Here is a 22,309-nt window from a genome sequence, read left to right on the forward strand (position 1 = left end):
GATATTTCAATAAAAAGTCCTAATATTAGGATAAAAACATAAGTAGATATATTTCAATCAGAGGTTTTAATTGTACAAATAAAAGGTCCTAATATTAGGATGAAAAGTTCCAAATGTATGAGAATAAAGTCATAATATTACAATAAAAAGTTTGGGTTTTACAAGAAATAAAGTCGCCATATTTTGGGAAAATATTAAATGAAGTCAAAATATGACCAGTAAAATGATAAAAAAAAGAGAGAATTAAGTGGAAAAAAGTGGAATAAAAAATCCAAAAAGTTGGAATTTTTCAAGAAAAGTTGTTTCCCAATCCGCCTGTCCATTTCCCGACTTCCCGATCCGCCTGTCCATTTCCCGACTTCCCCATCCGCCTGTCCATTTCCCAACTTCCCGATCCGCCTGTCCATTTCCCGACTTCCCAATCCGCCTGTCCATTTCCCGACTTCCCAATCCGCCTGTCCATTTCCCGACTTCCCCATCCGCCTGTCCATTTCCCGACTTCCCGATCCACCTGTCCATTTCCCGACTTCCCGATCCGCCTGTCCATTTCCCGACTTCCCGATCCGCCTGTCCATTTCCCGACTTCCCGATCCGCCTGTCCATTTCCCGACTTCCCAATCCGCCTGTCCATTTCCCAACTTCCCGATCCGCCTGTCCATTTCCCGACTTCCCCATCCGCCTGTCCATTTCCCCGACTTCCCGATCCGCCTGTCCATTTCCCGACTTCCCGATCCGCCTGTCCATTTCCCGACTTCCCAATCCGCCTGTCCATTTCCCGACTTCCCGATCCGCCTGTCCATTTCCCCGACTTCCCAATCCGCCTGTCCATTTCCCCGACTTCCCGATCCGCCTGTCCATTTCCCCGACTTCCCAATCCGCCTGTCCATTTCCCGACTTCCCGATCTGCCTGTCCATTTCCCGATCCGTCCTAGCCTCAGTAGCGAGCAAGACCCCCAGGTACTCGGACGTGGACCCCCCCCAACACCAAACAGGAAGGTCCCAGTGCCAAAGAGGTCCTGGTAATCAGCTCCTTACCTTCCCTCCTCATTGAGGCGCCATCATGAGCCGCTTGAGTGAGGACGAAGGCGAGGAAGCGGCGTCAAGCGGTCAACGTTGACGCCGCTGGTCAGCCCCCCCCCCCCCCCCCCCTCAGTAATCATGGCTTCATTTCACACCTCCATGCTTTCATCTTGGTTCAGGCTAATTAAAGGTGTCCAATGAAAGGCAGCCTCTTCCCTTTTTGTCCTCGCCCATCTTCTAATCTTCTCCTTTTATTGTTTTATGGCCGTCACGTCTCACGTCTCCCGTCTCCCGTCTCTGCCCAAGCCCGGCCCCCCTCGTCTTGATGGCCCCCCTCGTCTTGATGGCCCCCCTCGTCTTGATGGCCCCCCTTCCCATCCCAGTGGTAAAATGCAAACATTCCAGAGTGACACGAGCATGTGCCATGCTACTTGCCATGCTACTTGCAATGCTACTTGCCATGCTACTTGCCATGCTACGTGCCATGCTACGTGCCATGCTACTTGCAATGCTACTTGCCATGCTACGTGCCATGCTACTTGCCATGCTACTTGCAATGCTACGTGCCATGCTACGTGCCATGCTACTTGCCATGCTACTTGCAATGCTATGTGCCATGCTACGTGCCATGCTACTTGCAATGCTACTTGCCATGCTACATGCCATGCTACTTGCCATGCTATGTGCCATGCTACGTGCCATGCTACATACCATGCTACTTGCCATGCTACGTGCCATGCTACTATGTCAAACAGTGTTCTAAATAACTTGGAAAGTTCCGAAAGGATTTGGATGGAATTGTCGGGAATTGCCAGAAATGGGACATGAAAAAAAAAAATGATGAAATTTTGGGAATGATCTGGATCGTCGTCTGGATCCAGGAAGTTTCTGAAGGATTCTGTAACATTTTTGGTATTTGTGCATAAAACTCCACAAAATGGTCGCAAAATTTAGCCTTCCTGTACATTGCACCATAATGCTAAGTGTTAGCATGCTAATGTTAGTATGTTAGCATGCTAATGTGCCAACATTACTATTGTTTATTTTTGCTATTTTCATGGGTAAGCACCACTATCTTGCTTGGTGTTAGCATGCTAGCGCTCATATTAGCATAGCAAGTATGCTAATACTAGCTTTTTCCAGTAGTAGTAGCCACAGTAGCATTTTTAGCCATTCTCATGAGGAGATGCTTATATGAACACCTAGCACTATCACACTATGTGTTAGGATGCTAACATTAGCATGTTTGCCCTTTTAGGATGCAAACATTAGCATATTAGCATTTAGCAAATTTTTATAGGTCAAAATTATTATGTTAGGTGCGAGCATGCTAAACTTAGCATGTTAGCATTGCTAGCATGCTAACATGAGCATACTAGATTTTTTTTGCGTTTTTCATGAATATCAACTTAAACACATACCGCTATTATGCTAGGTGTTAGCATGTTAATGTTAGCATGCTAAACTTTTTTAGCATTTTCAGAGGCAGACACATACACATAGTGTATATTTACACGTGTTGATCTCCAAAATATCTCCAAAATATCAAAGCGGCCAAATGATGTGAAATGAAAAAGAAAGCTAAGTAGCTGGATGGTATTCATCAATCCATACAACATTCCAGCAGGAGCGCCATTGACAAGCAGGGAATTCCAAATATTTCAAGTGTGACATCCAACAAAAAGCTTTTCATGGACGTGGACTTAGCAGCAAAGCCCATCCACTCCAGGCCGTCCCTAAACAAATGAATAATGGACTCCAGGAGATGAAGTACAAAGTACACGCAGTATTTGACGTGGAATCCGGCTGCCACTTCATCAAAAAAAAGAAGGATGAAATTCAAAGCGATTCCTTCATTTAAGCGGGAAGGATCCGACTCGACAGACTTGGCGGGGGGATTTGTGGACTTTCAAACCGCGCCTGCTCGTTTGATGCCGCCATGCTAAGATGGAATTTGCGATGTCGCCCGGTGACACCTTTGACAGTCGGGACGAGAAGCGACCTTCACCAGTTTTCAAGTGCACGTGAAACTTGGATGGGTGAAGGGGAGTCGCCGGCGCATCAACACTTCAAAGCCTTGGCGGAGCCCTTCGCTTGGCGCCGCGCGTCACGGCAAAGACGCGTTTCCATTGTTGGGACACGTGCGCGCGCTTGAAGGCACCGTGCGCTTTCTTCTTTCACTCCCACTACCAGGCGGCGAATCCGGTGGTGAAACGTCCTCGCTCCTAAATATTCCACAGCCAACTGTCAGCTTGGATAAACGGAACGGAAGCGTCTGGGAACGACGGCATTGTCAACGGATGGAGGGGGGGTCAGCGGAAACTTCATGTGGCCTTCAGATTAGCCCAAGTACGGTACCATAGCATAGAGAGCTCCATGGAATGGTTTCCATGGAGACTGCTGCATCCGAGCCATACGTCACCAAGGCGATGCAAAGCGCCGGATGTTGTGGCGTAAAAATACGTCGCCACTGGACTACAGAGCAGCGGAGACGCCTTCTCTGGAGTCTCGGCTCATGCTAATATTAGCATAGTAGCATGTTAGCGGACACTTATTTGACCACTTTGCACTATCATGCTAGGTGTTGCGGCGTTGCTTAGCTGGTAGAGTGGTCGTCACCCGATCCTGCCGTGATCATGTCAAAGTACCCTTGGGCAAGATAGACACATATATATAAGCACTACTATCATGCTAGATGCTAACATGCTAATATTAGCATAGTAGCATTTTTTATGCTAGCATGCTAATATTAACATTACTAACATGCTAACAAAAGCATACTAGAATTTTTTGCAATTTTCATTAATATCAACTTAAGTCGACACCTAACGCCATCATGCTAGGTGTTAGCAAGCTAATTTTAAGATAGTAGCATATTTAGCCTTTTTCCACTTGCTAGGTTTTACCACTTGTTATCATTTGTAGCTAACCCTTCCATAATATGTTTTCATTGTAAATATGGAGATAAAGTCAAAATACTATAGGATTAAAGTCATAATGTTATGAGAAGATTTACCGATGATAATAATAATAATGACATTTTAGTCGCATACAGTTGCCATGAAAAACAAACCAAACAAAATCAACTTGTAATATTTAGAAATGATCTAATATTATATTATTATTATATTATGTGAAGAAAGTCCAAATATTCCTAAAAGATTATTCGGAAGAGTGTTGAAATATATGAAAACTCTTTGAAGGAAAAAGAGCCAAGTTGTTGTTAAAATCCTTTTTTCCAAGAATTGATTAGGTTGTTGGGCCCATCTTGAGCTAGCCCTTCCTCGGCACACGGAACCGGAGAATGCAGATGTCCGCAAACAAATCAAAGGTGGGTGTTTATCCGGCGTAACATGCGGTGGGAGAAGTCTTATTAGCGCTCGCCCGGCGATGCGGCCATGTGTCCAAACGTGGGCGCAGACATCATTACGCTGCTTAGCGCCTCACGAGGGCCGAGCGGACTGACACGCCGCCAATTTAGGGACCTCCCAGTGGAGTAACGATGCTCTAAACCTGTCTGGCCCGGCTGGCTGCGGCGGACACCGGACAAATCCACGCGTGGCGGCGGCGGCGGCGGCGGCGGCTTTAGCGGAACACGCGGTGAGCTTTGCTAGCAGGTAAAGCAGCACATCATGGACCTTGATGAATTCCACCGACACGTGGAAGCTATTTATGGCCCGGGAGCCGGTGGCAGGCCCGCCTAATGATGCTCCGGGCGGACCTCTTCAAATACGGGGGTCCGATTCCCGTTGACAACCGCCCGGCCATCAGCCATTGTTTAACGGGCACCCCGCCCCCGCGCCGTGGCATTTGCTCGCCTTCCTGTTGTCTTCCAAATGATGGTCACTCTGGCCGGGGGATGTCAGCCATCAGGTGTCAGGACACCGCCGGAATAACCGGGATTTTCCATCCTGACGTCTGTCAGCCTCTCCTAAACGGTCATTAACAGAAAAACAGTATTTAGTATTTTGACTTTTTATTCACGCTACTTTTCATCAGCGTTTATTTGTGTGACTTTTACGCTTATCTATTTATTGTTACTGATTTTTTTGTCATTTATTTTCAATTTTTTGTGTTTACATTTATTTTGAAAAAGTTTCATTTTTTACACTTTTATTTGTTTTTATTTTCGTTATGTTTTACACTTTTATTTAATTTGCATTTATTTTTATTTCATATTTGTTTTGAACACTTTTTGAGCCATTTTTGTTCCATTTTTGTTTAGGCCTACTGAATTGGTTGATGAAAGAAATGGGATGTCATATTCATAAGTAGAGTAGAACCTTGCTTATTTACGTCGTATTTACGTCTAATATGTCCTTTTTTACTCTTATGATGTCTACTGTATCGGGTAAGACAAATGTGAAGGTGGGTATAGGGGTGCTATTTCATGTCCAGAGGGCTTTAATTATTATTTTTATGCATTTATTTTTCAAAATTTTATTTATTATTTTGGATATCTTAATAATAATTTGATTTGACGACATTTCCTCGTAAATAATCCTAAGTGTATTCTTGGTGCAAAAATGCGGGAGTCAAAGTTTTGTTGGCAACCGCGCACGAGTGCTACTCGGTGCGAGCGAGTAAACAAAAGAAGCAGCCGGTCCCGACGAAGCCAGCGGAGCCTCCATTAAGCCGTGTTCCTGAGACGCTCCGGTCGTATCGGATCCATCAACAAGACGTTGGCTGGCATGATTTATCTATGCCACTTACTTGTTTTCATTTTGCCCGGGGGCCGCTGCCAGCGTCGGGGGCTGCTCCTTATTTTTTTCCCCCTTCCCCTCTTTTTTTTTTTTAACACGGTGACAGCTCCATCTCAAGAGAGCACATTCTCAGTGCATCATAACAAATAAGGCCGGCGCCACTTAAGTGAAGTGGCTGCGTTCAGGACCCATTTTCACCACATGTCAAGCAAATGAGGAGGAGGAGGAGGAGGTGGGGGAGGAGGCACGCACAAATCTGCATCGCCTCTGTCTGCGCTCATCACGCTTTGTCTGCGGCTTCCCGTGCAGGGGGGAGAACAAACGGGTCTTGCCGCTCTTCCCGAATGTACTTCCCGAATAGACAGAGCTCCCTGGCCTTTTGGGACTACTTTGTTCCTAAAGGTTCACCGGACAGTAAACACACGCAACTTTTCACACGGCAAATCATGCAAAAAAAAGAACATTTACACAGAATTGACTTGAAGTAGTTTCTCACCTTCTGCATCAAATGTGAAGCTGGTTTGGCCCCATGGCGGCTTATTTGGCAGCATAGGAGTTTGGGACGTGCAGCGGCGCCAAAACTGGGGAAAAAAAGAAGATCATTCCATTTCCATCAGTCACTTTTATTTTTATAGTTTTAGCCATTTATTTAAGCCACTTCAGTTTTTTTTAGAATTAAAACCATTTTGGAAAAAATATATTATTCTTACATTCAGGTCATTTTTAATTCATTCATTTGGATTATTTTTACACTTTTATTTGAGGCATTTTCATTTTAGTGCATTTTTATATCTTTTTCAACATTTTTGTTGAAGTCGTTTTCAGTTGTTTAAATTTCTTACACTTCTTACACAAGTCATTTTTATTATTTTTTTACTTTTATTTAAGTCAATTGTACGTTATTTCTTTGAATTACTTGACACTTGCAGTTATTTTTTATTAGTTTTACTCTTTTATTTAAGGCATTTTCATTTATTTGTTCATTTTGACACTTTTATTTAAGTATTTATTTACTTTTTGTATTTCTTTGATTCACTTGGATTCAAGTTTCTCACCTTCGGCATGAAATCTGCGGGTTATTTTGGCCCCATGGTGGGTTATTTTAAAACATCTGCACTTTTTTTTAAATAAAAAAAAAAAATTTTATTTGTTACGCAAAATATTGTTTGAAAACCGGGACCAAATTTTGGCCCAAAAAGTTCCATCAGTCACTTTTATTTTTATAGTTTTAGCCATTTATTTAAGCCACTTCATTTTTTTTAGAATTTAAGCCATTTTGGAAAAAATATATTATTCTTACATTCAGGTCATTTTTAATTGTCATTCATTTGGATTATTTTTACACTTTTATTTGAGGCATTTTCATTTGTATGAATTCATTTTTTTGTTCATTTATTTGTTCATTTTGACACTTTTAAGTATTTATTTACTTTTTGTATTTCTTTGATTCACTTGGATTCAAGTTTCTCACCTTCGGCATGAAATCTGCAGGTTATTTTGGCCCCATGGTGGGTTGTTTTAAAACATCTGCACTTGATTTTTGTTTGTTATGCAAAATATTGTTTGAAAACCGGGACCAAATTTTGGCCCAAAAAGTTATTTTTCACACTTTTACTTGAGAAATGTATTCATATTTATACATGATATATTATATCATTTTTGTTTGAATTTCTTTTCATGACTTTTTACACTTTATATATTAGTTGTTATTTTTCATTTTTTTTTGAAATGATTTCTGACACTTTTATGGAAGACATTTTCCATCTTTGGTTATTGTTATTATTTCTGACACTTTTATGGAAGACATTTTCCATCTTTGGTTATTGTTATTATTTCTGACACTTTTATGGAAGACATTTTCGGATGCACCCGTTGGTGTGCAGCCTGCAGGAGAAGAGCCACACGGTGGGTCGGACAAAGAGGGAACTTAGCCTTTCTTCTTTAGCGGAATCTGCACTTTATCAAACATTCCCATGCAAACATTCCCATGCAAACATTCCCCGTGTCCTTCGGCCTCCAACTTGCATCAATCATTGGCTTTGTGGCTCAAACCCGACTCCAAACAAACGATTGTTTCTCTTAACGATGGCCTCTGTTTTCCACTTATCCGCCCACTCCCTGGCTTTCCCTTCCGCAGCGTCGGTCGGCAGGCGTGGGTCGCTTTGTGCCACGTCAAATAAGAACCGTCACCGCGGGCAAGTTGCCGCGATGAAGCGTTTATCCTGCCTCACATTTCCTGGCACTCGGAATGATTTCCTTCATGCCTGATAACCAAATTACAATATGGCAGGTCTCCGTGGAGCCGCGGGATTGTTAGCGCCGGCTCCCGACATACTTCCAGCCCGCGTGGCATTTCATGTACAGCTGCCAATCAACGGTGGCGGCAGGGAGAGATGTAAATGAGGGCGGGCCCGACGGTGTTCAATTACGCCTCTGAGCTCGGCATAATCCCCCTTCCCGCTGACGGACCGACTGACAGCTCCACGTTTCCTCCTCAACGCAGACCTTTCCCTAATTTCCCAGCTCGGGTGTCGGAATGAGGAGATTTGTGTCACTTCCTTTTGGGATGTGCCGTAAAACAAGAACTAGCCGAGGGAACGGTCAGGTGATCCCGTTGAAGGCTCCTTCCCGACACAAACCGACGCAGGACAACTGAGGCCATGAACAAGATGCTCTTAGTGCTGTGAAGACGCCTGCTAGTCCCGCCCAGCAGCTTAGGATCTCTTCTGCTATTGGCTGGGAAGAATCACACCTGGAATATTTAGTTGGCCCACGGAAAGGGGAAGCAAGAGTTCATTGCTTGTTAGGTGGGAATTTAGGGTGGATGGATGGATGGATGGATGGATGGATGGATGGATGGGTGGATGGATGGGTGAATGGATACATGAGTGGATGGGTGGATGGATGGGTGGGTGGGTGGATGGGTGGATGGATGGATGGATGGATGGATGGATGGATGGATGGATGGATGGGTGGATGGATGGATGGGTGGGTGGGTGGGTGGATGGATGAATGGGTGGGTGGATGGATGGATGGATGGGTGGATGGGTGGGTGGATGGATGGATGGATGGATGGATGGATGGATGGGTGGATGGATGGGTGGATGGATGGGTGGATGGGTGGATGGATGGGTGGATGGGTGGGTGGATGGATGGATGGATGGGTGGATGGATGGATGGATGGATGGGTGGGTGGGTGGATGGATGGATGGGTGGATGGATGGATGGGTGAATGGATACATGAGTGGATGGGTGGATGGATGGGTGGGTGGGTGGGTGGATGGGTGGATGGATACATGAGTGGATGGGTGGATGGATGGGTGGGTGGGTGGACAGGTGGATGGATGGATGGATGGACGGATGGGTGGGTGGATGGATGGATGGATGGATGGGTGGATGGATGGATGGATGGGTGGATGGGTGGATGGGTGGATGGATGGATGGATGGATGGATGGATGGGTGGATGGATGGATGGATGGATGGGTGGATGGATGGATGGATGGATGGGTGGATGGATGGATGGATGGATGGATGGGTGGATGGATGGGTGGATGGGTGGATGGGTGGATGGATGGATGTGTGGGTGGATGGATGGATGGATGGGTGGATGGATGGGTGGATGGATACATGAGTGGATGGGTGGATGGATGGGTGGATGGGTGGATGGATACATGAGTGGATGGGTGGATGGATGGGTGGGTGGGTGGGTGGATGGATACATGAGTGGATGGGTGGATGGATGGGTGGGTGGGTGGATTGGATGGACAGGTGGATGGACGGATGGATGGACGGATGGGTGGGTGGACGGGTGGATGGATGGACAGGTGGATGGATGGACAAGTGGATGGACGAATGGATGGATGGACGAATGGATGGATGGACAGGTGGATGGACGGATGGGTGGATGGACAGGTGGCTGGGTGGATGGGTGGATGGACGGATGGACAGGCGCACCCCATGATCTCATGATAAATCAAACCCAGGTCAACTGCCATGAACCCTAATCATAAAGTATTATACATGTTGAGAGTTCCCACCGGAAGTGCAGTACTTGAACGCCACACGGGGCGGCACGCAGCCACTCTGTTTAACTTCATTTGAAAATAGCAGCTTGTTTTTCTCCCCACTCGGCTGATTTCTTTGTCTGTGTAAAAGTGTGACTTTTCCGGCCTTCCGAGGGCCTGAGAAATCAATCCATCCAAAAAAAAAAGAAATCTTGGCAGTGAAACTCAATCAAGAAAGGTCATGTCGGCGGGAAAAGAAGAGATGAAATTAGCATTGAATTAGACATGGAAAGTGAGCTCTGTCAAAAGCATCGGCGTGCTCAGCACAATTAGAATATGTTAATTATGCATTTCATTAAGGGGCCTCGGCGCTCTTTGAATGTGAGATGAAATGTCACCGGGCTCGGCAGCCGAAAAATGGAAGGTTGCCAGCCACAACTTTCTTTGTGCAACGTGTGACACCTTCATTAACATCAGGGATTGCTAGTCTGATTAGACTTTTTGAATTAAGCCTTCGGGGGCTTTCAAACGCGACGCTTCGCTTTGCCGGGTGCCGACGCGGCGCCTCGGCCCCCGTCTCCGTCTCCGAGCTGATCTTGTCTGTTATTTTGCTCTTTGTCTCAACTCGCCCGCATAATGGCGCAACATCGCAACATCGCATTGTCCGCGTGTTGACGACGCCATTTGGCGGGTCTTTGTTTCCCCTAATGTCGGGTCGGGGCAAACTCCCGCACCGGAGGCTGATATTCCAAATCCCAACATTGCCCTTTGCACTGATATGGACTCCCGCCTGGAATGCTGCGGCGATCCAACATTCAACTGAGAGAGCAGGGCTTCCCATTTCCCATGGTCTGTGGTCCTCAAAATGGAGCCTGTGGTTCTAACTGCATCTGGTAGGTGGCGCGGTACCACGCGGTACCACACGATACCACAGGGTACCACATGGTACCAACACACCTGATACTCACTTGGCCTGCCAGAGGATAAACCATGGGGGTCGGTTTTGCCAATTTAGCTTTGTCAAAAATGCCAAATCTCTGGACTTTTTCTGGCCTTGTTGCCACGGTCCCCAACCTTTTTGGACCCACGGACCGTTTCTTGTTCACACAAACCTCCAGCGGACCGGTCGTCCTTGTACATTATTCTCCAAAACAAATTATAGTACAATATTTTGGAGACTCGAACACAACATCAAGTATTGCTGTTCACGAGGCGCAACCCCCCCCCCAGGATTCACGTCAGACCGGCAGGACAACTCAGGGAAGACCCAGGACACGTTGGCGAGACTATGTCTCTCAACATGCTCCCCAGAACAGACCAGAACAGACCAGAACAGGCCAGAACAGACCAGAACAGACCAGAACAGACCAGAACAGACCAGAACAGACCAGAACAGACCAGAACAGACCAGAACAGACCAGAACAGACCAGAACAGACCCCACAGCAAGTGGCCCACAAACGTCCGTAGCCAAAACTCTTGCCCCCTTTCTTTGTAATTAAATATAATATAAGGGGCCAGGACCGAGGTGGGGGGGGGGGGGCATGTTTAGTCCCCCAAAACACACTACACCTCATGTGACATGCAACTTCACGTTCCACCAAAGACGGAATTGGACCCAAAAATCTGAACCGGGCCTGAAACCCTGCCGCCTTTGAATCCATAATAGCGTCATGTCATCTCCTGTCGATTTAGCCGGACTAATCCCGCCTACCGGAGGCTCCTTGGCGGCCATATTACCGTCCCACTGCGACACCGCACCGCTGATCCACGTGATCCCTGGCGGGATTGATGGATGCTTGGGAAGGTCTTATTGCTTTGGGTCCGGGTTCCCAACCAAATGAGGTTAGATGAAAGGAGTCTGCCCAGGTCGGTAAACAGAGTGCGATCACATGACAGTCGGATGACGAGATGGACACGATTCCTCGGTAAGCAATCGTCCAAGTTGAAAAACTTCATTAAAAGAAAATGGGAGCACTTCCCAGCACACTTGCATTCAATCCCAAACGCTCCAGGACGGGATGATGAAAGGCCGAGGTGGGAGGCGGCTGACAATGGCGCGTACTTTGATGACACCAGATGATTCTTTTGTGGCCGACGGGAACGCCGGCGATGATTGTCTCTCGGAGAGCTCATCTCACAGATGTAATATAGATGTCGCCGTGACGGACTGCTTGCCGCCCGCTTTGTCTTTGCACCTCCCACCTTGGCCAGATTGGCTTTTTATGCTAAACGCCCGGGACGACACCTCGCCGCCGCCACCGCCGCCGCCGCCGCCGCCGCCGCCGCCGTGAGCCCGCGGCCCGGGATCAATTACTTTGCGATGCGACGCTTTGCTGTACAACTGTCATTCCTGGAAAATCAATCTCAGCCCCGCGCTCGTGATTTGATAACGAGAGCTGCTCATTGGAATGCGTGTCAGCGCACGGACGGCCTTTAGGACGCCGTCACGCCGACGCTGGCGTCCACTTCCTACTTTCCCACCAAGCACTCTGCTGCGTGGGCCGCCATATTTGATCATCCTGTGGATCCTGTGGAGACATGTCTCCATCCGCTGAAATAACCAGACAAAGTTAGAATGAAATGAAAAGCTTCATTTGGGAATGAGGGGAACTCATTTGGGAATGAGGGAAGCTTCATTTGGGAATGAGGGAAGCTTCATTTGGGAATGAGGGGAACTCATTTGGGAATGAGGGAAGCTTCATTTGGGAATGAGGGAAGCTTCATTTGGGAATGAGGGAAGCTTCATTTGGGAATGAGGGAAGCTTCATTTGGGAATGAGGCGAGCTTCATATGGGAATGAGGGAAGCTTCATTTGGGAATGAGGCGAGCTTCATTTGGGAATGAGGCGAGCTTCATTTGGGAATGAGGGAAGCTTCATTTGGGAATGAGGGAAGCTTCATTTGGGAATGAGGGAAGCTTCATTTGGGAATGAGGCTAGCTTCATTTGGGAATGAGGCGAGCTTCATTTGGGAATGAGGCGAGCTTCATTTGGGAATGAGGCGAGCTTCATTTGGGAATGAGGCGAGCTTCATTTGGGAATGAGGCGAGCTTCATTTGGGAATGAGGCGAGCTTCAATTGGGAATGAGGGAAGCTTCATTTGGGAATGAGGGAAGCTTCATTTGGGAATGAGGGAAGCTTCATTTGGGAATGAGGCGAGCTTCAATTGGGAATGAGGGAAGCTTCATTTGGGAATGAGGCGAGCTTCATTTGGGAATGAGGCGAGCTTCAATTGGGAATGAGGCGAGCTTCATTTGGGAATGAGGCGAGCTTCATTTGGGAATGAGGCGAGCTTCATTTGGGAATGAGGCGAGCTTCAATTGGGAATGAGGGAAGCTTCATTTGGGAATGAGGCAAGCTTCATTTGGGAATGAGGCGAGCTTCATTTGGGAATGAGGCGAGCTTCATTTGGGAATGAGGCGAGCTTCAATTGGGAATGAGGGAAGCTTCATTTGGGAATGAGGCAAGCTTCATTTGGGAATGAGGCGAGCTTCATTTGGGAATGAGGCGAGCTTCATTTGGGAATGAGGCGAGCTTCATTTGGGAATGAGGGGAGCTTCATTTGGGAATGAGGCGAGCTTCATTTGGGAATGAGGCGAGCTTCATTTGGGAATGAGGCGAGCTTCATTTGGGAATGAGGCGAGCTTCATTTGGGAATGAGGCGAGCTTCATTTGGGAATGAGGCGAGCTTCATTTGGGAATGAGGCGAGCTTCAATTGGGAATGAGGGAAGCTTCATTTGGGAATGAGGCGAGCTTCAATTGGGAATGAGGGAAGCTTCATTTGGGAATGAGGCGAGCTTCAATTGGGAATGAGGGAAGCTTCATTTGGGAATGAGGCGAGCTTCATTTGGGAATGAGGCGAGCTTCAATTGGGAATGAGGTGAGCTTCATTTGGGAATGAGGCGAGCTTCATTTGGGAATGAGGCGAGCTTCAATTGGGAATGAGGGAAGCTTCATTTGGGAATGAGGCGAGCTTCATTTGGGAATGAGGCGAGCTTCAATTGGGAATGAGGGAAGCTTCATTTGGGAATGAGGCAAGCTTCATTTGGGAATGAGGCGAGCTTCATTTGGGAATGAGGCAAGCTTTATTTGGGAATGAGGCGAGCTTCATTTGGGAATGAGGCGAGCTTCATTTGGGAATGAGGCGAGCTTCATTTGTCGCTGACAGCACGGCGTCCAGGAAACGGTCCAGGACGCCGCCTGTCCGTCGGGCTGGGATCATCTCCGTGGAGCCAGCACGGGATAAGCGGTGGAGCAATGACCAGGGTTCTTGTCCACCCCAGGACTGCAGGTCCTAAAGGGGCGGCTTTAAGGGGGAGCCTCCACCCGGATGCGTCTTGTAGAGGATTGGGCCTGCTCCAGTGTTCCCAGGGGAGAAATTGAGTCCGTCCACAAGTTTATCTCAGGTGTTGTGATCCGCCTTCCTCGCCTCGCCGCCGAGCGTTTGTCACATTAAACCTCGGGAGGCGTGACAGTTGCTGTGGCGAGAAGCGGGCTAATTAAAATGGATCAATCACACGTTGGAGAACACTTCTCCTCGCCGCTTGATCCGTCCGAGTGGACGGACGCCGTGACAAAAGGGAACAATGAAAATACTCCACTTGAAGGTGAAAAATGGGGGTGGGCGTCCGAGGCCTGAACGGATTCCGTGGCCAGAGGATGAACCTGCCGCCCACGTGACACGTGATTTACACGGCAAAGCGTCCCGTGACGCTCCAGCATGATAGATCTGCGTCCGCGTCCGCCTGGGCTCACTCTGTGACGCGTCATCCTTCTCTTTTAGCGGCCGGGATAGAGATGGATAACAAAATGCCGTATTGATTTCCCCGTCCGCCGCGCGGCCGCCTTTTTAAGGCTGCACGTGTCGGAATCCTGACCGCGCTGACAAGTGTCTGAGCCGTCGCCGTTGCCGTTGCCGCCATTTGCATCATTAGATCCATTTGCTCTTTTTGACGCCGGGCGCTAGCCCTGCATGCTAATGGGCTCCGGCAGGAAAAACACCGCTTGGAGAAAAGATAGCAGGGGGGCGAGATTGTTACGTCACACTTACGTAAGCATGTAGACCCCCCCACCTTCCCCCCCCCCGCCACGTTGGCCGCCTGTCATGTCTGATTACTCAGCAAATAACAGGCTCCAACAACCTGCTGCACCTCGGCGGGGTCGTGTAAATACTTTTGAGGCCGTGCGGGGAAACATGGTCCCATGCGGGTGCCGGAGGCCCCCGCCGAGGACCGTGTGTGTTTACGCTTTAAACGCGCCGGCGTCCGCGCTGATTCATGTCACTTTGACTGACAGCTGACCTGAGAGCTGGCAGGCAGACACTCAGAAGGATTACAACATGGCCGCCAAATGCACACAACCTCTGGCCTGCTGGGAGGCGGCGTGATGGCAGCGGGGAGGTATAAAGCCATATTGTATTGAGGAAAGGCTGGGATTATTATGGGAATAAAGAATATTGGCTGGGAAAAACTGAAGAATGAACAAGAGTTGTCAAAGTTTGAATATCCAAGGGAACAATTATTATTATTATTATTATTATTATTATTTCATATTCCAAAAAGCAACCTCGGACATGACGATGCATCCCAACTATTCCGGAGGTCCAACATGGCTTTTGCTTCCGGGACGTACTTGAGGGTGACCTCTGCGTTGTTAGACGGTGGAAGCGGTCCAGTGAACAGCGAGCATCGCCGTAGCGACGGCAGGATGTTGGACGCATCATCTTTCGTCCTTGTCGCGTGCCAGCCGGCCGACAAAGCCGCAATTCTCCTGACGCCAAATCCAATGGCCTCATCCCATTCCGCTCGTTAGTCGACGGGCAAGGACGACCTCGCTGCTCCACTCCGGCGGGCAACAAGGCTTTCATAATTGGTACGACCCCCCCCCTAAAATGTTTGCCGCGTCCGGGACGTGGAAGACAAATGTGGCCGTCTTGGCCGTTTCACACCAAACCTTCACTTTATTTTCGAATCTAATTTCCCCACGGAGCCATGAGTGGAATTTGGAACGACAGCGGAATGAGTCCTCTTGGATGTTCCAACGCTGGCGTGAGGACTTTTATCACCGTTTCCTCCTCGGCAAGAAGCCGCAACAGGAAGATGCTCCACTCCTCTTCTCCTTCCGGCTTACACCCGACTTTCGATTCCTGACCGTTACGCATCCTATCCTACAGTATGGAATGTTTACCGGCAAGCTACGTATCCCATGGAACGCTTACCAGTGTCCTACGTGTCCCATGGAATGTTTACCAGTGTCCTACATACCCTATGGAACGTTTACCAGTATCCTACGTATCCCATGGAACGTTTACCAGTGTCCTACGTGTCCCATGGAATGTTTACCAGTGTCCTATGTATCCTATGGAACCTTTACCAGTGTCCTATGTATCCTATGGAACGTTTACCAGTGTCCTATGTATCCTATGGAACCTTTACCAGTGTCCTACGTATCCTATGGAATGTTTACCAGTGTCCTATGTATCCTATGGAATGTTTACCAGTGTCCTATGTATCCTATGGAATGTTTACCAGTGTCCTACGTATCCTATGGAATGTTTACCAGTGTCCTATGTATCCTATGGAATGTTTACCAGTGTCCTACGTATCCTATGGAATGTTTACCAGTGTCCTACGTATCCTATGGAATGTTTACCAGTGTCCTATGTATCCTATGGAATGTTTACCAGTGTCCTATGTATCCTATGGAATGTTTACCAGTGTCCTATGTATCCTATGGAATGTTTACCAGTGTCCTATGTATCCTATGGAATGTTTACCAGTGTCCTACGTATCCTATGGAATGTTTACCAGTGTCCTATGTATCCTATGGAATGTTTACCAGTGTCCTATGTATCCTATGGAATGTTTACCAGTGTCCTATGTATCCTATGGAATGTTTACCAGTGTCCTATGTATCCTATGGAACGTTTACCAGTGTCCTACGTATCCTATGGAACGTTTACCAGTGTCCTATGTATCCTATGGAATGTTTACCAGTGTCCTACGTATCCTATGGAACGTTTACCAGTGTCCTATGTATCCTATGGAATGTTTACCAGTGTCCTATGTATCCTATGGAATGTTTACCAGTGTCCTATGTATCCTATGGAATGTTTACCAGTGTCCTATGTATCCTATGGAATGTTTACCAGTGTACTACGTACCCTATGGAATGTTTACCAGTGTCCTATGTATCCTATGGAATGTTTACCAGTGTCCTACGTATCCTATGGAATGTTTACCAGTGTCCTATGTATCCTATGGAATGTTTACCAGTGTCCTATGTATCCTATGGAATGTTTACCAGTGTCCTATGTATCCTATGGAATGTTTACCAGTGTCCTATGTATCCTATGGAATGTTTACCAGTGTACTACGTACCCTATGGAATGTTTACCAGTGTCCTATGTATCCTATGGAATGTTTACCAGTGTCCTATGTATCCTATGGAATGTTTACCAGTGTACTACGTACCCTATGGAATGTTTACCAGTGTCCTATGTATCCTATGGAATGTTTACCAGTGTCCTACGTATCCTATGGAATGTTTACCAGTGTCCTATGTATCCTATGGAACCTTTACCAGTGTCCTATGTATCCTATGGAACGTTTACCAGTATCCTACGTATCCCATGGAACGTTTACCAGTGTCCTACGTGTCCCATGGAATGTTTACCAGTGTCCTATGTATCCTATGGAACCTTTACCAGTGTCCTATGTATCCTATGGAACGTTTACCAGTATCCTACGTATCCTATGGAATGTTTACCAGTGTCCTACGTATCCTATGGAACGTTTACCAGTGTCCTATGTATCCTATGGAACGTTTACCAGTGTCCTATGTATCCTATGGAACCTTTACCAGTGTCCTATGTATCCTATGGAACGTTTACCAGTATCCTACGTATCCCATGGAACGTTTACCAGTGTCCTACGTGTCCCATGGAATGTTTACCAGTGTCCTATGTATCCTATGGAACCTTTACCAGTGTCCTATGTATCCTATGGAACGTTTACCAGTATCCTACGTATCCTATGGAATGTTTACCAGTGTCCTACGTATCCTATGGAACGTTTACCAGTGTCCTATGTATCCTATGGAACGTTTACCAGTGTCCTATGTATCCTATGGAACCTTTACCAGTGTCCTACGTATCCTATGGAATGTTTACCAGTGTCCTATGTATCCTATGGAATGTTTACCAGTGTCCTATGTATCCTATGGAATGTTTACCAGTGTCCTATGTATCCTATGGAATGTTTACCAGTGTCCTATGTATCCTATGGAATGTTTACCAGTGTCCTACGTATCCTATGGAATGTTTACCAGTGTCCTACGTATCCTATGGAATGTTTACCAGTGTCCTATGTATCCTATGGAATGTTTACCAGTGTCCTATGTATCCTATGGAATGTTTACCAGTGTCCTATGTATCCTATGGAATGTTTACCAGTGTCCTATGTATCCTATGGAATGTTTACCAGTGTCCTACGTATCCTATGGAATGTTTACCAGTGTCCTATGTATCCTATGGAATGTTTACCAGTGTCCTATGTATCCTATGGAATGTTTACCAGTGTCCTATGTATCCTATGGAATGTTTACCAGTGTCCTATGTATCCTATGGAACGTTTACCAGTGTCCTACGTATCCTATGGAACGTTTACCAGTGTCCTATGTATCCTATGGAATGTTTACCAGTGTCCTACGTATCCTATGGAACGTTTACCAGTGTCCTATGTATCCTATGGAATGTTTACCAGTGTCCTATGTATCCTATGGAATGTTTACCAGTGTCCTATGTATCCTATGGAATGTTTACCAGTGTCCTATGTATCCTATGGAATGTTTACCAGTGTACTACGTACCCTATGGAATGTTTACCAGTGTCCTATGTATCCTATGGAATGTTTACCAGTGTCCTACGTATCCTATGGAATGTTTACCAGTGTCCTATGTATCCTATGGAATGTTTACCAGTGTCCTATGTATCCTATGGAATGTTTACCAGTGTCCTATGTATCCTATGGAATGTTTACCAGTGTCCTATGTATCCTATGGAATGTTTACCAGTGTACTACGTACCCTATGGAATGTTTACCAGTGTCCTATGTATCCTATGGAACGTTTACCAGTATCCTACGTATCCCATGGAACGCTTACCAGTGTCCTACGTGTCCCATGGAATGTTTACCAGTGTCCTACGTATCCCATGGAATGTTTACCAGTGTCCTATGTATCCTATGGAACGTTTACCAGTGTCCTATGTATCCTATGGAACGTTTACCAGTGTCCTATGTATCCTATGGAACGTTTACCAGTGTCCTATGTATCCCATGGAACGTTTACCAGTGTCCTACGTGTCCCATGGAATGTTTACCAGTGTCCTATGTATCCTATGGAATGTTTACCAGTGTCCTACGTGTCCCATGGAATGTTTACCAGTGTCCTATGTATCCTATGGAACGTTTACCAGTGTCCTATGTATCCTATGGAATGTTTACCAGTGTCCTACGTATCCTATGGAACGTTTACCAGTGTCCTATGTATCCTATGGAACCTTTACCAGTGTCCTATGTATCCTATGGAACATTTACCAGTGTCCTACATATCCTATGGAATGTTTACCAGTGTCCTACGTGTCCCATGGAATGTTTACCAGTGTCCTACGTATCCTATGGAACGTTTACCAGTGTCCTATGTATCCTATGGAACGTTTACCAGTGTCCTATGTATCCTATGGAACGTTTACCAGTATCCTACGTATCCTATGGAACCTTTACCAGTGTCCTATGTATCCTATGGAATGTTTACCAGTGTCCTATGTATCCTATGAAACGTTTACCAGTATCCTACGTATCCTATGGAATGTTTACCAGTATCCTACGTATCCTATGGAATGTTTACCAGTGTCCTACGTATCCCATGGAACGTTTACCAGTGTCCTACGTATCCTATGGAATGTTTACCAGTGTCCTATGTATCCTATGGAATATTATTTCTATCTGATGAGTGTAAGCGTGCTAACAGCATGATGCAGGTCTAAAAGATATATATAAATATATAAATATATAAATATATAAATATATAAATATATAAATATATAAATATATAAATATATAAACACATAAATAAATAAATCTACTATAGAGGATGTGCCAGCTTCATCAGTCAAGCATCCTTCATGCGAGCTAGCTCGCTAGCTAGCTAGCTGAAATTCAGGAAGAAGCCAACTCAGCTGTTCTAATGTCACCTGCTGTGGGGGGGGGGGCACTTGTTGGGGAGGACAAATATCTCCTGGACAATTTGGAAAGCAGGAAGATCCACTGACCTGATTTGCTTGTCGACCAGGACCAGGAACCAGACGGGGGGGGGGGGTGGCGGTAGACCTGTCCGTGTTGTGGTGGTGGTGAGGGGGGGGGGGGGGGTCGGCTTCTTAACGCCCATTCTTTGCAAATGACGGACGTTTTGTGGAGCTTCCCGCCGTTCTTTGCGACTCTGTAGTGTTTCCAAACGTGGGGGGGGAGGGGGGGTTAAATATAGAAAGTTGCTAGCAACTTACTTGCTAGGAACTTACTAGTACTTGTATGTGCCTCGCGGCTTCCGTCCGTATTCGATTCAAAAGGCGAAGTCGTGATGGTGCGTTCAAGGCGCCTGGGGAACAGCAGACGGGGCGAAGTTGAACGTGAATGAAACGGCGCTTGCATCGGATTTGACCGACACCCACAAACGCATCGTGATGAATGTAGATTTCACCCAATTGCATCCATACTCAGTGAATGGCATGGATGTATTGATACATACATTATAATACATATATATATAATACATACATTATTAGAATTACTATTATTTTCCACATCCTTATTGTCTATACGTGCCCTGGGATTGGCTGGCCACCAGCTGGGGTAGGCTCCAGCACCTCCACCCCGGTGAGGATAAGCAACATAGAAAAATGATGGATGGAAATATCTGGCAACACAAGTGAGCAGCAAGTTAACATGAAGGCGCTGGCGTGCACGAGTGCTGCTGGCACGAGGGGAGGTGCGGTTCATTGAGGGAAACATCATTTCCCAACATAGCATTACACTCAGGGGCTCTCCTCTGGGGCCGCTCGAGTGCTCCCAGAACTGGGAGATGTGGTTCATTGAGGGGAAATGGTGACATGGTGAAGCAGGAAATGGGCTGCACGCCACAATAAAGGCGTGGTGACCACTTCCTGGAGCCGATGGGGATGGAAGTGGAGATGGACCAGCGGGTTTGCAGGGAGGACATGGTGGGGGCACCAACTGGGGGTCATCCAATTGGGGCACCAGGAGATCTCCAAGCTGCAGCTGCGTGCCATAAAGGAGGACGCTTCCTGGTAATGGCGCCGGGATATCTCCTGGCTTTATTGCTGTGCTGCAAGATGCTATCATAACAATTCCGCAGATTTCCTCCAGCTCGATTATTTCCCCAGCTATTAAAAAACAATTGCCTCCTAAATTCATAAACATTTTATGCAATCCATCTCATGACTCCAGCCAACCACAGCGAGAGCCATTACTCAAAATGGCCAAAACATGGAAGCGTGGTGGCCAACCTAAATGACATCCTCGAGGTCACAAAAGACCCCGCAGCGACATCCAAAGAGGTGTCGAGTGTTCATGACTCCACTCCATCTGGCAGAAGAAGAAGAGTCAAATACGGTGGTGGCAGTGCGGTGGTCTGGGAGAAACATGCACTACACGGCCACGCAGGCCAGCACAACGCTGGCGACGGAGCGCATGGCGGACGCCAACCGTATCTTGGCCACCTCCCCCTTGGCCCGGATGGGATTTGTGGAGCGTCGTGGGACACGAAGAAGAAGAAGAAGAAGAAGGATGCCGGCTCATCTGCATACATACATCATATTTCATCATATTTCCCAAATAGCCCAAAGTGGCGCTCTCTTAATGGTGTTGCCTGAAATATGCTAATTAGGCGGAAGATGTGATGAATGGAATACGTTTGATCAATCAAGTATAGGCCAACGCCGCCGCCGCCGCCGCCGCCGCCACCGCCACCGCCGCCGCATATTCATTGGACATCATGAATATGAAAGCCCAGTCATTCATCAAGTATCCTTCGCTCATTTGGATCTTATTAATCATACGCGCTAAACTACGCTCGCCTCCAAAAAGGCTTGACGGAGCGTCGGGAAGAAGGATTGAATCCCGGCTTCACACTCGCGTCACCTTGGATTCTTGCTGTATTTCTTTGATTAAGGTGACGTTTAAAGTACTAAAAACCAAGCAATATGTACGCATACCCATATATGCACATTATGATGATTATTATGAGTGTAAAGAAGATGAAGATTGAACAGCCGTCATGCAGACCAGAAAGGTGACGGAGTTATTTTGAAGGAAAATGAAAAAAAGGTCACCATTCCAAAATAGAATGTTTTCCCTGCCTGCTGTCACGCTTTACATTTTTACCTTTTGATACAAAAGATGTGGGACGATTAGCGTGCTGTCAATCTCTGCTGTGATAGCACTGTGATAGCACTGTGATAGCACTGTGATAGCACTGTGATAGCACTGTGTTAGCACTGTGTTAG

The sequence above is a fragment of the Doryrhamphus excisus genome, linkage group LG15, assembly GCF_037039965.1.
Source record: "Doryrhamphus excisus strain RoL-2023G ecotype Guam linkage group LG15, RoL_Dexc_Guam_v1.1, whole genome shotgun sequence".
In the NCBI taxonomy this organism is placed as follows: Eukaryota; Metazoa; Chordata; class Actinopteri; order Syngnathiformes; family Syngnathidae; genus Doryrhamphus; species Doryrhamphus excisus.